We start from the raw sequence: 17238 nt of genomic DNA on the forward strand, positions 1-17238 counted from the left end.
ACCTTTGGAAGAGCAAGCAGTGCTCTTAACCACTTAGCCATCTCTCCAGCCTAAACCTTCATATGGTACATTATATAATCTGATCCAAACCCTTCATGTAGAATCATGGGGAGTTCCTGACTATCTAGATGGCTCTTTACAAGCAAATATTTCTTTCTCTACCTAGAATATTAGTCTAAGGTTTAGTACAGTGTCTCATACATTTTTATGTGACTCTAGGGGCTATCATGCAATCAGTTCAATGTATTAATATTTATTTTGTAGTTATAAAACATGATACTCGAATAGAGGAAGACAAACATCTTTCTTCTAAAATCTTTCATTGATTTGTTCAACAAAAATTTGTCTGATGCATTAAATATTTTCCAGGCAGTCTGCTAGATTCCTGCAATATATATTACAATTCTTGCCCTTAGAGAACTTTTGTTTTAAAGGAAGAAGAGAGATAATATATTACCCACATGCTTTCATGCTTTCTCAGTTCCTAAGACTATAAAGCATACAATTGTAGAAGGGTTTGGGTATTTTAGTCTAATTCCATCATCTTTAGAGATAGTGCTTGGGTTGCTCCTCTCACTTGTATGCTCCGATCCACTCTGAAGGACATAGGGTGCATTGTTTTAATGTCTGCATTCTATTCTTGGCCCTGGTTGGTGCTGATTTTGAAGACTGTTTTTCTCTTCTTTTGTTAATACATCCTTACCAGACTTACTTTTATTGCAGATGCTCTGCTTTAATGGGGTCAAATTTGGGGAAGAATGCTTCACCCTTAGTCCATTCTCTTATCTCACATGACACGCTGCTATCTGCATTCTTGAAATGTGACATGGAAAATTAAGGAACATGGAGTTTCTGGCAGTTTCCCATTTTCATCATTACATGAGCTGAAAGCATCAATTTTCATTTCATGCTTTGAATTGCTTGTAATAGGGGTTTTCAGTGAGTCTTTGGTAGGCAGATGAGCCAGCGCTCTGGGACCGTTCAGGAAATAGAATGACTCTGGAGCCCAGGGAGACTCACATGTGTCTGGAGAGGAGAATTCTAGATGTATTCCTCACCCAACCCTAAAGGACAGCTGGTCTTGCCATGTACTGAAGAAGCTGGTTGTTCCTCGTGAGTTTTCTTGTGTTACTATGTGTGATGCAAAGCTGTTGGGTGGGGCATGCTTTATTTTCTGTGGACAGCATGAGCATAGCAAGGTACTGAGCACAGTGGTATCTTCTGTGTGATCTCGGAGATCCCTAACCTTATAGCAGAGAGTCCCCCAGCAGTGGGTTATGGATGGGACTCCAAGACATTGGATGCAGTTATACTTGAGGTTTGACTTCCTTCGTGGTCAGTTTGACTTTATTCGTGGAGAGGTTGCATCTCCTTTTTTTAAAAAAACATTTTCTTCAAGGCTGCTTTTGTGACTTACAAGATATGTGGAAAACCTGTGTCTTCTACCCCAGACGCCTCTCTGTGTTGTGTTTGCGTTTTCCAGAATGCAGAATGAAGGTGTTGGAGGGAACTGTGTGCTTGCCAACCAGCAAGAGGGTGTTAAAAAAAAAAGTCTGTTATGTTTCTTGCCAGTTTGAAAATATGTATGTTCCAACATTTGTCATTAAGAAAACTTATGTTAGTTTGAGATGGCTTTAATCTAGGTGAATTTTAAGTGTGTGCATTTGTGCATGTGTGTGTATGTGGTTGTATATATGTATGTGTGTGTGCACATACATGCCTGCTTCTAAGAAATGCTGTTTTTTGTTGTTGTTGTTGTTAAAAACTTCAATTTTTAAGTGAGCTTAATTCACTTAAAAATTACAATTGGTGCTGCGTTTTGGCAGTTGCATATAATCCTGGCTGTCAGTTCATTCAAGGAGAATATTGAAGTCTCCCAAAGAATTCCTTCCTTCCCATCCCTTGGTAGTCAGTATCCTTCTACCCCCAACCATCCATATCTGTCTTTTTTGTTATCAAAAAAGTTTTGACTTATCCCAAATGCCATCTAAATGGAACCATTTAGAATTAAGCCTCTGAATTTAGCTTCTTTTTCATTATAGAGTTAAGACTCATTCCTGTTGCTGCTTGCATTTTTAGTTCCTTTGTATTGCTGTGTATTGTTCCATTTTATGAATGTACCACAGTACATTTATCTGTTTACCTCCTGAAGGACTATTGAATTGCTTTCACTCTGGGAATTATGAATAATGTCATTCAGGAGGTTCCATAGAAAACAAGAGAATAGGCTTAGAATTCCTAGGCAAAGAACCACATGAGTACTCAAGGGATTTTTGTCAAATTGGATTTTCACTTTGTTTGAGTAAATGCCTGGGAGTGAGATCCCTGGCTCACATGGTAAATCCGTGGTTAATGGTAGGAGAAACTTACCCACTTCAGTGGTGCTTCCTCACTGTGGTGGGCAGTGTAGGACACTTAGTTGCTGTATGTCTTTTCTAGCATTTGGCTTTTTTGTTTTTGAGACAGGGTCTCACTGTGTAGTCCTGGGTGATCTGAAGCTCATTATGTTGGCTAGATCGGCCTGGAACTCATAGAGATCTGCCTGCCTCTGCCACCTAAGTGCTGGTATTAAAATCATGCCCCACCATGCCTGGCATACTTAGTATGAATTGAGCCTTCCTCATTTGTAACCCCAGTGCTGAACTCAATGAGTTTTTAGTGGAATGTTCACACTTTCAAAGATGTTGTAATTCATTGTTTTTCAGAGTTTGGGTCTTCAAATGAGAGATGTGCACCGGGTAAAGGTTATACAAATAGTTCAAAGTCCAAAGGACTGCTAACCCTGAAGTAGTCTCGTCTCGACTATTTTAAATAAAAGAATCTTAAGCTATATTGTAAATTTAAATATTTAGATGTGTGTGCATAGTTTTTAATGTTTATTTATTCAGTGTGTGCGTGTGTCTATGTGCACATAAAAACTTCACAGTACATGTATGGAGAACAGAGGTCATATGGGATTAGGTTCTCTCCTACCATTGGGGTGCTGGGATTAAACTCAGGTGGTTATGCTTGGCAGCGAGTGTCTTTACATTTTGAACCATCCTGCCGTACCTTTATTTTAGACTTTCTAACACCGTGGTAGTAATTTGTCCTAATTCCAGATCGTTATAGATGCTAAACAAACATGCCCACATGTATTTATTTGTCACTTATAATCTTGTTTAGTGAGCTGTGTGTATGAATTCTTTATTCACTTAGAAAATTGCATTGTTTACAATCAAGAATTTTAAGGTAATACATAAACTGTCCTTGAATCCTGTTCATACATTCATTAGTTTTTTTAAAAAAAAAAATATCAAGATAGAGCCTAGAAAGATGGCTTAGGGTATATTCCTCTTCCAGAAGACCTGAGTTCAGTTTTCAGCACCCATGTCAGGCAGCTCACAGCAACCTGTAGCTCCAGCTTCATAGTGTGATGCTTTCTTCTGACCTCATGAACACCTGTTTGTATGTGCAGACATTTACACAGACATCTATACTAATAAATAAATAAATAAATAAATAAATAAATAAAATATCAAGATGGTTCTTCACGTCTTCCTTCATTTCCTTCCTTCATTCTTGATGGTCTTTTGTTTGGTTTGTTTTGCTAGGAGCTGGACCTATTTGGGCTTACTCTGCCTCTCACCATAGAAATGAGCCCTAGCCAATCACTTCACCTCTATGAGTCTGCCCCTTCATTTGTACAGTAGTCCTAGTGCCTAATTGTTACTCATTGTTAAATAGCGTATCATGCATAGACCCTCACACAAAGTCAATACTTACTGAGCAAATGAGAGAGTATTACTGATTTCTGTGAGCTTCTTTTGAGCTTGTCTGCCTTTTTTATAACAGATCTGTGAGCTACCTAAAGGGAAGTCCCTTGTGACTTCTGCTGACCACTGCAGCTCCCGGGTCTGGCACGTGAAAGGCGTGAGTGAATTGTTGGGTGAATGAAGACCATAGAATGGTACCGCTGATGGTTACTCAGTAGGCCCATTGCAAGTGTGGCTTTTAGGCACTGAACTAAGTTGGTTTTTTTTTTCTTCCATTTCCATTTCTTTTAGTGCTGGAGTCATTGATAGCTTTTAGCTAACAAATTAAGATTTAATTTTAGGGAGTCTGATGGCAAGATTTGGGGATGTGATGTGTTTGCATACACCTTCTCTCTGCTTAATGCTTTTCTAAAAGGACAAAGCCAAAGCCTGCAAACCACCTGTAGGTATCTGCCAGTAATGTAGTTGGGCATGAATTGATGACTTCCTAGCTGTGCTGAATGGGCTTCTTGACCAGATCTCCCAGGGTGTGACCCATTGTTTCTCACTGTTTTTAGAAAGGGTAGGTAGGCAGTGGCTGGTTTAACTTTCTTGCAGCAACAGCAAGGCCATCAGGGGTTCCTTATAACCTGACCTCATTTTTAAGAAATCGCTGACTTTGGCAGGGTCCTGTCAGAGCCTCACCAACTCCAGCGTTGGCCTCCTGAAAAGCATTGTTTCAGATGGTCTCAGCTGAGTCAGCGGTAAGGCAGAACTAGGTCATAATAGCTCATTCTGTAGGCTGAGCAATAGTTCCAACCAACCTTCCTTTTTACCACTGGAACGGAGAAAGTTAACTTTAAGCCTGCCTGCTTGCTTGCTTCCTTCCTTCCTTCCTTCCTTCCTTCCTTCCTTCCTTCCTTCCTTCCTTCCTTCCTTCCTTCCTTCCTTTCACAAAGTGTCTTTTGAGGCCCATGGGTAAGGGAGGAAGGGACAGGAACTGTCAAGGAGTTCCTGGGATGTGTTAATTATTAGGTTTTGTTCCATCTAGCTTTGAGCTTTACACCACTGCTGCTGTGAAAAGCTCTCCAAATTGACCTGCCTTTCATGCTCTGGTGATCCACTTCACTTTCCAGAAGCCAGGAGAAGCTGGAATCTCGCCTTCAAGGAGAGGTCCTTTCGTGGTCCTTTGAGAGTCTCTTTAGACGCTCAGGTGGTGGATTTAGCCTATCCTGCATGCATCTTCAGGTCCTTTCCTTAAAATCTTGCTGAGAGCATCCTTTAGGAACTCAGTTGTACAGAAGCCTCGTCTTGCAAGAACATTGAGAGTAGCTCTAGGCATGCAATATGGTTCTTGAATTCTACTGCTTCCCGTCGCCTGTGTTGCTAGCTAATTTTGTGTTAGGATTGTTGTTGGTATAGCTGTTTGAATACTTTAAGGTCACTATACATTAGTGTGTCATTGCAAGAAATGCCACTGGTAAAAGGAAGCTTAAGGAAACAGTTTCTCTTAGAGGTCAGAAAAGCACAAATACTGTTTGCAGTACAGCTCCCGTCCACAGGGCAGCCCAGTCCCACTGTCACTTCATGTCATAACTGCGATCCAAGAAATAGCTGGGAGCTGAGACGAAGGCTGCCCTAAATTAGGAGGAATTTCAAACGCTTCTGAGATAGCTACAAAGCATGACTCAGAGAGGAGCAGTAGAGTTGGGAAAACGTGTACTCATGTACTCACAGGTAACAGTTAACACATGTGCTCGCATTGACCAGGGTCTGTACGTCCAAAGCCACAGGTAACTCTTGGCATTTCAAATATGAAACATCTGAACTGAGATCTGGTAACAGGATAAGACACAATGTTGAGTTGGAATAAACTAATTGTTTGGTTAATTTATTTGTTTAGCTTGGATTCTTTCTTTTTGTTTGCTTGTTTTTTTTCTGTTTGTTTTTTGTTTTTCATGACAGGGTTTCTCTGTATAACAGCCATGGCTGTCCTGGAGCTCTCTTTGTAGACAAGGCTGGCCTCAAATTCAGAGAGATCCATTCTTTCTTAGATTTTTTTTTTAATTATGTATGTGTGTAGGTATGTGCCCGTGAGTGAGTACAGAACTAGAGTTACAGTCAGTTGTGAATATAGGTGCTGGGAGCCCAACCCAAGTCCTCTGCAAGAGTTAACCCTGAAGCCATCTCTCTACCCTCTTGAATTATTTTTAATATTATCTTTGTGTTTTAAAATTATACCTGGGTCCATATTATCTCTCTAAGAGAGAGAGATTATATAATGCTTGTGTGATATTTGCACTCACAATTTGAAAAATTCAAAAAGTCAAAGTCATAGCCTATGCCAATGTTCACTTCTTTGTGTGTGTTCTTCTTTGGAAAAACTTGCATCTCTTAAAGCAAACATTTGAGTATTAACCATAAGAGGGGTTTGGGACCAGTAATAACCATGTGCTCGCCATAGACACCTGCTCGTGATGATGGCCTTGGTGTGAGGTTCAGGTGGGAGAAATGAGGTAACAAGGACAGAATGCAAAGGGAAATCCCAGCAGTTTCCTTGGAAAAGCTTGCTCCTTGCAGAAGTTGTATTTGACCTGGATCTCATGCTCAGAATGCTCCGGCATTCTCCTCCATCCACCCCCAGAGCCTGTCTTTGATGTAACGTGTCTAATAGCAGTTCCAAGGGCTCTCACCTGCAGTGAGTGCTGTTGTGCTGTGCTTACAGACACCCACTCCACTCGCTTCCCAAGAGCAGTGAGGGAGCTTTCTGTGTATTGTTGCCCACTGTGATGCGTGGACCTGGCCATTAGGAGAAGAACCAATCCAGGTCTGAGTCTCTTCCCTGTGCCTGCTTTCCCCCCTCCCATCCCCAAATCTGTCATGTAGGTTCATAAAGGACCCAGACAAGACCTCTATTCCTTGTCCACAGAGCATGCTCTGTTACTGAATATTCTATTATTGAGTGTGTAGCTGTGTGGGGTGAGCCTTCTAGGTTAGCAGTAGAGCAGTAGAAAACCCCAGCTAACTCCTGCTAGGCTTGATTTGAAGAGCAAATAGTATACTCATGTACGGTTTAAGACACTCAATTGCAATGAATGGCCAACCTACAGAGAATTTGGAAGCTATAGAGGGCAAACCACTTATTTAGTAATCATCACTGTAATCTTGAATCCACGGGGGTGAAGGCTATGTTTGTGTGCTCAGGTACTCACTGTGCACCTTCATGAATTCAGTAAATATTTCCTAAACAACCGCCATCTTTGAGTACTTTCTTATGTTCTCGACAAATAGAAGAATGAAAGACAATTGTTCTCTTGAGTTTGAAGTTGATTTTAAAAAAAGTGGGAGGAAAAGGCAGAGGGCAACAAGATAAGGGCATCGAGGGTGTAGGTGGGAGATGAGCGGCAGTTCTCAACCAGGAAGGTGATCAGATGAGTTGGAGCAAGTTTGTTTTCCTTCTGGAAATGAGGGTGTCGGTGAGTTGCTCCCAGTTGAGTGAGTAATCAGTGTGAAGTCAAAGAGGCAGACGTCTGCCTGACTTGTTTGATCATCAGTAAGGGAGGGCAGTGGGGCAAGGGGGAGAGAAGATTGAGGTTGAGTGGGGAATGTAATCAGAAGGGAACGTCGGCTTTTAAACACAGGATTTGACTCCAGATCTTCTGTAGTCTAGCTTACTTTTCTGAAAAGAAGTGATACTGTGCAGTAGAATTCTAGCGAGCTGGTGTGCAGTGCTGTCAGCTTTAATGAACACACACAACCCTGTAGCCATTATCCCTGGCAAGATGCTGAGTCCTTGTGTTGAGAGACTCCCATGTGACTTAGCACTTCAGAAGACAACTCAGGAGGCTCTGACTGGCAGACTGTAGGAAGGCAAACTTAGGTGATGAAGGCCAGTGTGAAGCTCCTTACGGCTGTCAGATGTGGAGGAAGCCAGCAGATCTGAATGTGACCTCAAGGTAAAGTTTGATGGACTGTATAGAGAAAGGAAGGATGGCGTGACTTTGTCCTCTACACTAAAGAAAGGTGGAACAGTTCTCATTTACTGAGATGGGGCAGATTGCATTGAGATGTATGCATTCATATTTAGAAATTTTTGTCTGCTTTGTAAGAAAAAATGTAGAAAGGAAATGAGTGATATTATGGAGCTTCTTGTCCTGTAGCATTCCAGGGTGCTTGATTATACCTTTTGTGTGGTGTTGTCTTAGTTCGCCTTGCTATTTGTTCTTTGGTAGAAAATCTTTCTAGGTGGGCACAGCTGTGATCAGCCTTCACTGCTTGACTTGCTTAAGAAACGTGCTTGTGGTAGGGAGAGCTATCTCATTAGGGGTCTTTTTTATTCCACCAAAGTTGAACTTCAGGGGGCAGCTCCTGAAGTGTTCAACTTTGAATCTCTTCCTCACTTTTGGCCCTGTTAGCTGTCAATGCTCTTGAGGCAAAAGAGAACCTGCGAGGATGCTGGCATCAAACGGGAGTAAAATGCTAGTTGCAGTGGAAAGGGATATAAATACTTTGTATAGTCGAGTCCCAAATTAAGTCTAGAATACATTCTGGAATTTCTGAGAGGAGCTATCAGTTGCTTTCTCTGTTGTTTAGTGATACAGAATTTTGCTTCGTTATAGGTATTTTCTCCTTGTGTGTGTGGGGTTCTTTGCCAAACATTTTATCTGCCCTCCTGTCCGTCCGTCAGTCTGCCCGTCCGTCTGTCTGTCTATCTATCTATCTCTTTATTTATGTATTTATTTGGGAGCATTTACCCAGCAGTAGATTCAGACCAGTAAATAGGACAGGAACTGAGAGTCTTTTTGAGACAGGATCTTACTACGTAACCTTGGCTGCCTTGGAACTCTCTATGTAGATCAGACTGACCTCTAACTCAGAGATTTCCTGTCTCTGCCTCTGGAGTGCAGGGATTACAGGGATTGCAGGCTTGTGCTACCACTTCTGGTTGATAGTCATAAGAACATGTGTGACCATTATAGTTTTATCATAAAAAATACATTAATAAAGACTGTAAGTGACTTTGTCAAGTTTGAATAACCATTATTTTTTCATTTTCCATGGCTGGGAATGATAGTCAGGGCTTTTCAAACACTCTGTTCCTAAACTACACCCCATCTTTCTTTTTTATTAACTAAAAAATATTAAAATCTAATATTTTATTCCTTGAGAATTTCAGACAGTGTATTATTACAGTCACCTCCTCTCCCAGCCCTTCTGAGATCTACCCTCACCTCACTGCCTATGCAGCTTTGTGTTCTTTCTCTGTCTTTCTTTGTATCTGTTTACATAAGTTCAGTCAGTTCTGTGGTAGCCAACTACTCCTGTGTGTGGTTCCTATCCTGGAATGCAGGATAGGAATGCATCAGAGGTCACACATTAAGTTGACTCTCTCTCCCCGAAGCTATCACATAGCTCCTCAGTAGAGGAGGAATGTGCTACCTGCCCCGCATGTTCGAGTTTTGTCTAGCCTGAACTTGCCCAGGTCTTGTGCATGCCGTCACAGTTGCTATGGGTTCTTATGTGCATCTGCCATGTTGTATGCAAAAAAAAAAAAAAACAGAACAAAACAAACACTGTAATAAGCCATCCTTTTAATACGCCATCATCTCTGGCCCTTAAAGTCTTTCTTTCCCACTTCCACTAAGATCTTTGATCCTTGAAGGGAGCAGTGTGATATAGATGTCCCATTGAGGGCTCAGCATCCTGAAGTTTCTTATTCTCCACACACTGACTAGTTGTAGTCTCTACTAATTGCTTTCTAATGTAGGAAGAATCTCTGGTGAGGGTTGAGAGATACAATGATCTTTGGGTATAGCAATGTTATTAGTTGTTTTAGAGCTAGTGGGTTTCCCCTAGGACCTGTGACTTCTCTTGCCACAGGTTATTGATCTCATTAACAGTGCCAGGCATATGAATTTAAATCCAATGAGAAAGTGGTTGGTTATGTTCGTACTATGAGTGCCACTATTGCACCATTGGGCACTTGCCAGATAGGTTGTTATTGTGGCTCACAGGGTTCTCAGCTGGGTGAGACCGATGATTACTTCTCTTTAGAAGTGGTGGGTCATTACAGGAAAACGGCATGCCTAGCACCTTCCAGGACTGCAAAAGCCAGCAAAGCGTTTTCCAATATAGATTTCCGTTGTTCTTTTGTTGAATTTTTAATGAAAATATTGCATCATTTCCCCTTCCTCATGGCTTTCATTTGCCCCATTCTCACTTTCTCTCATTCATGTCCTCTTTTTCTTTAGTTATTATTGATGCTTTCTTAGTTAGGGTTATTATTGCTGTGATGAAATACCACGACTCCAGTAACAGGGAAGAAATGGTTTGACTCACACTTCCACATCACAGCCACCACTGAAGGAAGTCAGGACAGGAACTCAAGCAGGGCCAGAACCTGGAGGCAGGAGCTGATGCGGAGGTCATGGAGGGATGCTGCTTATTGACTTGCTCATTTTGGACTACTCAGCCTGCTTTCTTATAGAACCCAGGGGTGGCACCACCCACAATGGGCTGGGCCTTCCCCCATCAATCACTAATTAAGAAAGTGCCCTACAGGCTTGCCTACAGCCCTATCTTACTGAGGCATTATCTTTATTGAGTTCCCTCCTCTCAGATGAGTAGCTTTTGTCAACTTGACATAAAACTATCTTAGCACAGATACACACACATACCACACACACACACACACACACACACACACAAATATAGGCATAAATGCAACCTGCTGTGTCTGTTTAATTTTACTTGTATATGCTTTTGTTTCTAGGGCTGACCACTTGGTCTTTGATAATCAGTTAAGGGCCTCATCCCTGAGGAAGATTTTTCCTATCAATGTTGGGATGTCAACTGAAGTTGGAGTTGTTCAGGTTTTGTTTAGGCAGCCATGTTGTTAACCTCTATGTATTATGAATCAGGGGTATGGTGCCTTCATCAATAGGATCTTACCATCAAATTCTGGAAGGAGGTGACCAAAATCAATGATAATAATCTGTAATGTTGTAGGCCTATGGAACCCCATTGACCAACAACTCACAAAGAAGTGACTCATTCCTGCGCTGGGGTTTTTATTTGGTAGCATGTTGTTATAGATTAATTGTGTGTGTGTGTGTGTGTGTGTGTGTGTGTGTGTGTGTGTGTGTGGCTTTTCTAAAAGAAATTTTGTTAGTTATTGCTCTTGGCATTCCCTCATCTACCCTTCCTTCCTACCCCACCCCCCTTAATCTCTCCTGTTCCATTTTTCTCTTCCATTCTTTTGACCATTATATTCTGTCTCCCCTTGCTTGAAAGAATTCCTGCTCCCACATGGCCCTTTATGAGTGTCCTAACCTCTATGGGCATTCCAAATGAAACACACGTAACTGAAGCTTAAAAGTTAGCATCTCTATTTCATAGAAAACATGTCATTTGTCTTTCTGCATCTGACTTTTCACTCAAGATGATGGTTTCCAGTTCAACCCATTAACCTGCAAATTTCATTTTCCCTCAGTTGAATATTATTCCATTGTGTAAGGTACCACACATTTGTTACCTGTTTATCAGTTGATTGACTATATATTTCCATTCTCCTCTCTGCTCCTCTCTCTGCGATGAGTAGCAGCTGCGGGCACTATGCTGACCTGAGCTGTCGGAATGTCTCCATGTTACTGTGCGATGTAGTTGGAGATCCTATGACCATAACTCACCCAAAGTCCTGGGAAACATGGTATTGTTTTCTTTTCTAGCAAGGTCTTTATGAGTCATACTTCATTTACCTTCTTCGCTGGCTTTAGATCTGAATGTTTTGACTTTCAGATCCTCTGCATTTCAGCAGCAAGTTTGATGTGATGGCATATGGTAGCAGGTGGAGAGGTCTGCCCCACTCCACACAGACAGGAGCTGTACAAAGTCCACAGATGTCTTTGTCTTGGACTCAGTGATTGGGCTCAATGGGCAGCAGAAGGTGCTGTGTGGTACTGTGGTAGAAACTTTGCTGGAGGGTCCCGTCCAATATATTCATGACCTCAGTGCCTTTGTGGCACTAGGTTTTGTTAAGTTTCTGTTACCTTGTCTCAAAAATACCTGCATTGACCTCACAGAATCAGATACTCTGAGTTCAGGACTCACACAGTGGGGCTGGGTAGTACTTCAAGACTGTTCGCCTTATGGCCATTCACATTGACCCAGTTGTCCACTACTGTGGTCCAGTACCCAGTATGTCTTGTGTTTTGTGGACTTCCAGAATGTAGCAGATTTAAGAGAACTTGCAGGGGCATCTGTTCTTATTGAGAAACTCTTGAACTGGGGAGACTTCATTGTCCCTTGTGACCAAGTTTTCATACATTATTAATTGTGCTCAATACTTGGCACCCAGCTCCTCCATTTCTGGTGCCAGATCAGTGTCGCAAGTGGGATTTGGAACCTGCAAAAAATGTTTCCTTATGTCTTCTTTACTGGGCATCTTATAGCTGGCTGAAAACCCCTCCTCCTCCCTTGAGAGTGCTGGTATGACAACTTCCTTCTAATTTTATCAAATACAGTATGTCCAGAAACAAAACAGAACCATGTTTCTGCATGTGATTCCTGGCAGAAATGGTGCTCCTTCGTCTCGGGATAAAACTGTGAACTTTTAAGAAGCAAAATGATGTGATTACTTAAGGAAAGCAACTGCCATGCACAGCCTGGGTGCCAGAGCCTCTTTGTTTCTGGTGGTCTGAGGACATTGCTAGTGATTTGTGCAAGCTGGGGTTCCTGACTATGGGCAGAACCTTCCCTCAGCTTGCAGGGTCCTGGAGGGAGAGGCAAGGTACGGTGTACACTGTTGCATTCCCAGGAGAGCCACATTATCCCTACATTCATTCATTCACGTGGCACAAGCCAAGTGTGTGCATGTGTGAGACAGACACCCTGAGACAGGTGTGATGCGTCGCTCACAGGAAGGAATGCACAGGGTGGGGGAAGCTGTGTGCCGGGCCCAAATGCCTAGAGGCTGTACCAGGAGGGGGACTGAGCTGGGAGACATAAATCTCCTCATATCACTAGCTCACTGAGCTGAGGGGCCTTCCTTTAACATAAGCCAGCTTCATCCTGGGGCTCACCTTCAGAAGCAGTGAGCTTTTCTCACACTGGAAACAGACTGGCAGCGTTGAGCTTAAGCAGAGCAGACTGTTAAACGTGTTGGAGAGTTTAAATAGGACATTCTAAGGCAGGTTTAGGTTTCTTGCGAATGGCAGGTTGGGGTAAGGAAGGAGAGGCATGCACTGTTATTAATTATGTTGTGCTTTAGGGTAATACTTTAACATCATTTTAAGAGGTTGGAGATATGGCTTAGAGTACTTAGTATAGAGTACTGACTGCTCTACCAGAGGACCCTGGTTTAATTTCCAGTCTTTGTCTGGCTCTTCTCAACAGTCTGTAACTCCAATTCCAGGGATTTATTGCCCTCTTCTGACTTCTGTGAGCACAAGCACTCACGTGTGCATAGATACACATGCAGGCAAACAACAAACAAAACATACATGTCAAAGCTAAAATATAATATTTTAAGTAAAGATAGATAGTAATTATGTCTTGTCTTTTTTTCCTAGGATGTCTTTGAGTTTCAGCATGGCTCTGGTACTGATCTTACCTTCATATAAAACTCACTCATGGTTTAAATAAGAATGGTCCTCATAAGCTCGTGTGTTCAAATACTTGGTCTCCAGTTGGTGGAACTGTTTGGGAAGGGTTAGGAGGTGTGGACTTGTTGGAAGAGGTGTGTCACTGGGGTGGACTTTGAGTTTTCAAAAACCCACACCATTCTCAGTGTGCCTGTGTGTGGATCAAGATGTGATCTCTCAGATACTGCTCGAGGCCATGCCTGTCTTCTGGCATGCCTGCCGTGATGGTCATGAATTTATGCCCTGAGCCTGTAAGTTCCAGTAACACTTTTTTCTAAAAATTGTCTGTCATAGTGTCTCTTCAGAGCAATTGAAAAGTAACTAAGACATAAGTTCATCAAAAACTCCTTGCATTGATTGTGATTATATATGTGTATGTGTATACATATGTGTGTGTGTGTGTGTGTGTGTGTGTATGGTTTCAACCACTTTTACTTGAAATTATTAAAGTTTTTATTTATTTGTTTACTCTTTGGAGTGCTATGGTCATACATCATTTGCTTCCCCGTGGTTTGATTCCATCCTTGACTTCTGACATATAAATTACATTCTGACATATAAATAACACTGACTATGTGTATGGATTGAACTCCTTTTGTGTGTGTGTGTGTTTTAGTAGGTGAAAGATCTTTTACGTACTCCTTTACTTAATAAATATTTATTGAACATATACTGCATGCTGACACTATACTGAATGCTTGAGTTATATAAATTAAGCAAGTCTTTGTTCTTGGAACATATATCTCAATGATAACCGTACATCATTTCTAGCCCTCGTGACAACTCTTCAATATAGATATTGGCTCAAAACCATTTTTCGGGTGAGAAGAGAGATGCTCCAGGGATAATCCTGGCAGCAGATAATGAGTGTGGTAATGTCTCGCATAGAAGAATGTTGACCGGATTCAGAAAAAGTCAGGCTTTATTACAACCTGAGTTAGTCAATAGGAGAATTCCTGGAATGTATGAGTCCTAAATTGGCTCTTAAAGGAAACCATTATTTAAATTCAAGGGCAGAAATGTAGCGCTCCTTTTCTTTCATTGGAGCAAGGCAACAGGATGATGCAGAGAAAGCCAGGTTATGGTGAGAATCAAGTGTTTGCTTGCTCTAGTCAGCAGCCTCCACTAAACTCCTGGGATGGCAGCGGTGGGCCTAACTCGAGTCTGTTAGAACGGGAATCCAGAAAGAGAGCACAGTGATATATTACTAGTATCTGCATGGGATTGATAGGATCGCCACTCATTTTCATGCTAGAATGCCAGATACAGTATAATACTGATGTGGTTATGTGGATCACATTAGTGCCCTGAAACCAATCTTTAGAAAATCTCTAGTAGGATTGTTGAAGAGATTACTAATACATGTTGGCTTGATTGTGTGGAGGAAAAAGAAACCCAAAGTGGAAAATTTTAGGTTAAAATCTTGATCATGTATTGTGTAGATTCAATTGTATATAACTTGTGTTTATTAATGTACCAGATTATTTAAAAACATTAAATATCATATACATTAAAGATCTTTAAAAGACTTCTTTATTGAGATAGATTTGATAAACAATGTCTTGCACGTATTTAAGTGTGTGAAAAAATGTGAAGCCATTACCGTGATTAAGAGTGATCAAAGCCTAGGCCCAGTTGTATATGTTTCTGTTCCTGTCTGCTTGAAAAGCTGAAACAAAAGAATAACTGGTAGTCAGGAGTTAAACCACTCGATGTAACAAGAACGGGGGGTGGGGGGAACTAAACCACAGTCAGGTTTTGTTTCTGTAAGCTTCCTTGTACCTGTTTACGATAACTCTTGCACCCTGTACTTTTTACATTCCCACACAATGATACATGTTTTCTTTTTTAAAATTTTCTTTAAATTTATTTTTATTTAGTGTGTTTTGACTGCATGTATGTCTGTGCATCGTGTATGTGCAGTGCCCTCAGAGGATAGAGGAGGTGTTACTTGAAGCTGTAGTTAGAGGTGGTTGTTAGCCATCATGTGGATACTGGGAATTGAACTCTGGTCCTCTGGAAGAGCAATCACGGCTCTTAACTGCTGAGCCATCTTTCCAGCCCCAATATATTTTTTATTGCTATGCATTAAGTTGCTTTTCGTGGATATTTTACACAAACGAAGTCATGTAATATGTACTCTTTTTGTGAAGGAACCAGTCTGGCTTAAAGCATAACAGTGAATTATGCTTTCTTTATTCACTGGCATAATTATTTGAGAGTCATTCATGTTGTAGCATGTAGCTGTAGCTCCCTCTTTAATTACTGAGTAGAATCGTGTTCCTTATATGGAGATACCATAATTTACCTATTTCTCTGCAGATGGACATTTTTGTTATTTCTATTTGGGGCCTGCTATGAACATCTACAAGTAAATCTTTATATGGATTTGGGCTTTGGTTTCTCTTCCGTGAGTCTCGAGGGGCGGAATGGCTAACTGTTACGTCATCTGAAAATTTTAAGCAATACACCAGCATTTCCAGTGTGCCCGTTGCATTTCCCATCCCCAGCTGGTGGTGTATGAGACCTCAACAGGTGTGGACTCGGCCAGGCTTTTGCTTTATTATTTTTAAGGTTATGTGTGCCTGTGGGAGGGTATAGACCCGCGCATTAGTGAGTCCTGGTGCCAGCAGAGGCTAGAAGTTTCATATCTTTGTTGTGCAAGAGTTTCAGGCAGTTGTGAGCTAGCTAATGTGGTCCATGGGAACTCAGGTCCACCTTGACAGCACTGTGTGCTTTTAACCACTGAACTCTCTTCAGCCCCTTGGCTACTCTTTTTAACTGTAATCTCTACTAGTGAATATGGTGTTTCATTATGGATGACAGATGATGTTGAGCCTTTTCGTGTGTCTTCTTTTTTGAAGTGTATATTGAAATGTTTTGCTCCTTTATGCTGGGTATTTTCTTAGTGCATTTCTAACATTTTTTATATATTCTCAATAAAAGTCCTTTATCAAATATTTGGTTTGCAAGTATTATTTCTCAGGCCATGCCTTGTGTTTTCATGCTTTTATGTGTCTTTTAGAGAAGAGAAGTTTGGATTTTGTTGCTGTCCAAATTAGTCCTTGTGTCTACACTCAGGGATCATGTTTTGCTATCACATTTCATGCAATGGAGGGCCAGACGGGTTTTTTCCCGTCACTATCTATAAATTTTGTAGTTTGTAATTTTACTTATGTTTCCAATCCATTTTGAATTTTTTGGGGGGTGGGGTGGGGGTGGGGATGGGAAACAGTCTCATTTGTTCTCCCAGCTGCTAAGTGGAACAGACCAGCCTGCTCTTCCTCTGCTGCCCCAGCGCGGGATTAAAGACATGAACCTGTGTTCTTGTTGACTTTTGTTTTCGCCTTTTGTTGTTTGCATCTAATATAGAAACTTAGTTATTTTTCTACCATTTATTGAAAACATTTCATTTCTCCATTGGATTGTATTTGTATCCCTGTCTGCATGAACGAGTTGTATTTGAGGTGCATATACATATTTGGATTGTCTCTTCTGTTCCCAGAGTAGGCTAGCATTGCCTTAGTAATTGGAAATTGATAAGTCTGGAAATTAGGTTTAAAACTTCTCCTCCATCTTCAATTTTTTTTTTTTTTTTGGTCATTGGAGATCAGTAAAATTCAACTAAACTTTTAGAATTACTATTTCTAGTGCTACAAACTTAAAGTGGAATTTTGGTTAGGATTATATTGAATATCTAGACGCAGAGTTTAAAAACTCTGCTTATGGGGCTTGGTCTAGCTAAGTGGTACAGCTTGCCTGGCCTATGCAAGGCTCTTGGTTCTATCCCCAACACTGCAGGATGGAGATATTCTGCCCTCAAATAAGGTGAATCTTTAAAGCTTTTGTTTCTTCCTTTTAAT

At 41.2% G+C, this 17238-nt stretch overlaps 1 protein-coding gene and 1 non-coding gene across 14 annotated transcripts in view; one reads left to right on the forward strand and one right to left on the reverse strand.

The window, feature by feature from the left end:
- The window catches only part of Magi1 (membrane associated guanylate kinase, WW and PDZ domain containing 1), a 609686-nt gene that overhangs the window by 403807 nt on the left and 188641 nt on the right, over positions 1-17238 (forward strand). The gene's annotated exons all lie outside the window — the stretch shown is intronic.
- LOC119808571 lies at positions 11316-11445 on the reverse strand. Its single transcript, XR_005284495.1, has one exon. It is a non-coding gene; the product is annotated as a small nucleolar RNA SNORA44 (small nucleolar RNA).

This window comes from Arvicola amphibius, chromosome 2 (assembly GCF_903992535.2).
Source record: "Arvicola amphibius chromosome 2, mArvAmp1.2, whole genome shotgun sequence".
Lineage (NCBI taxonomy): Eukaryota > Metazoa > Chordata > Mammalia > Rodentia > Cricetidae > Arvicola > Arvicola amphibius.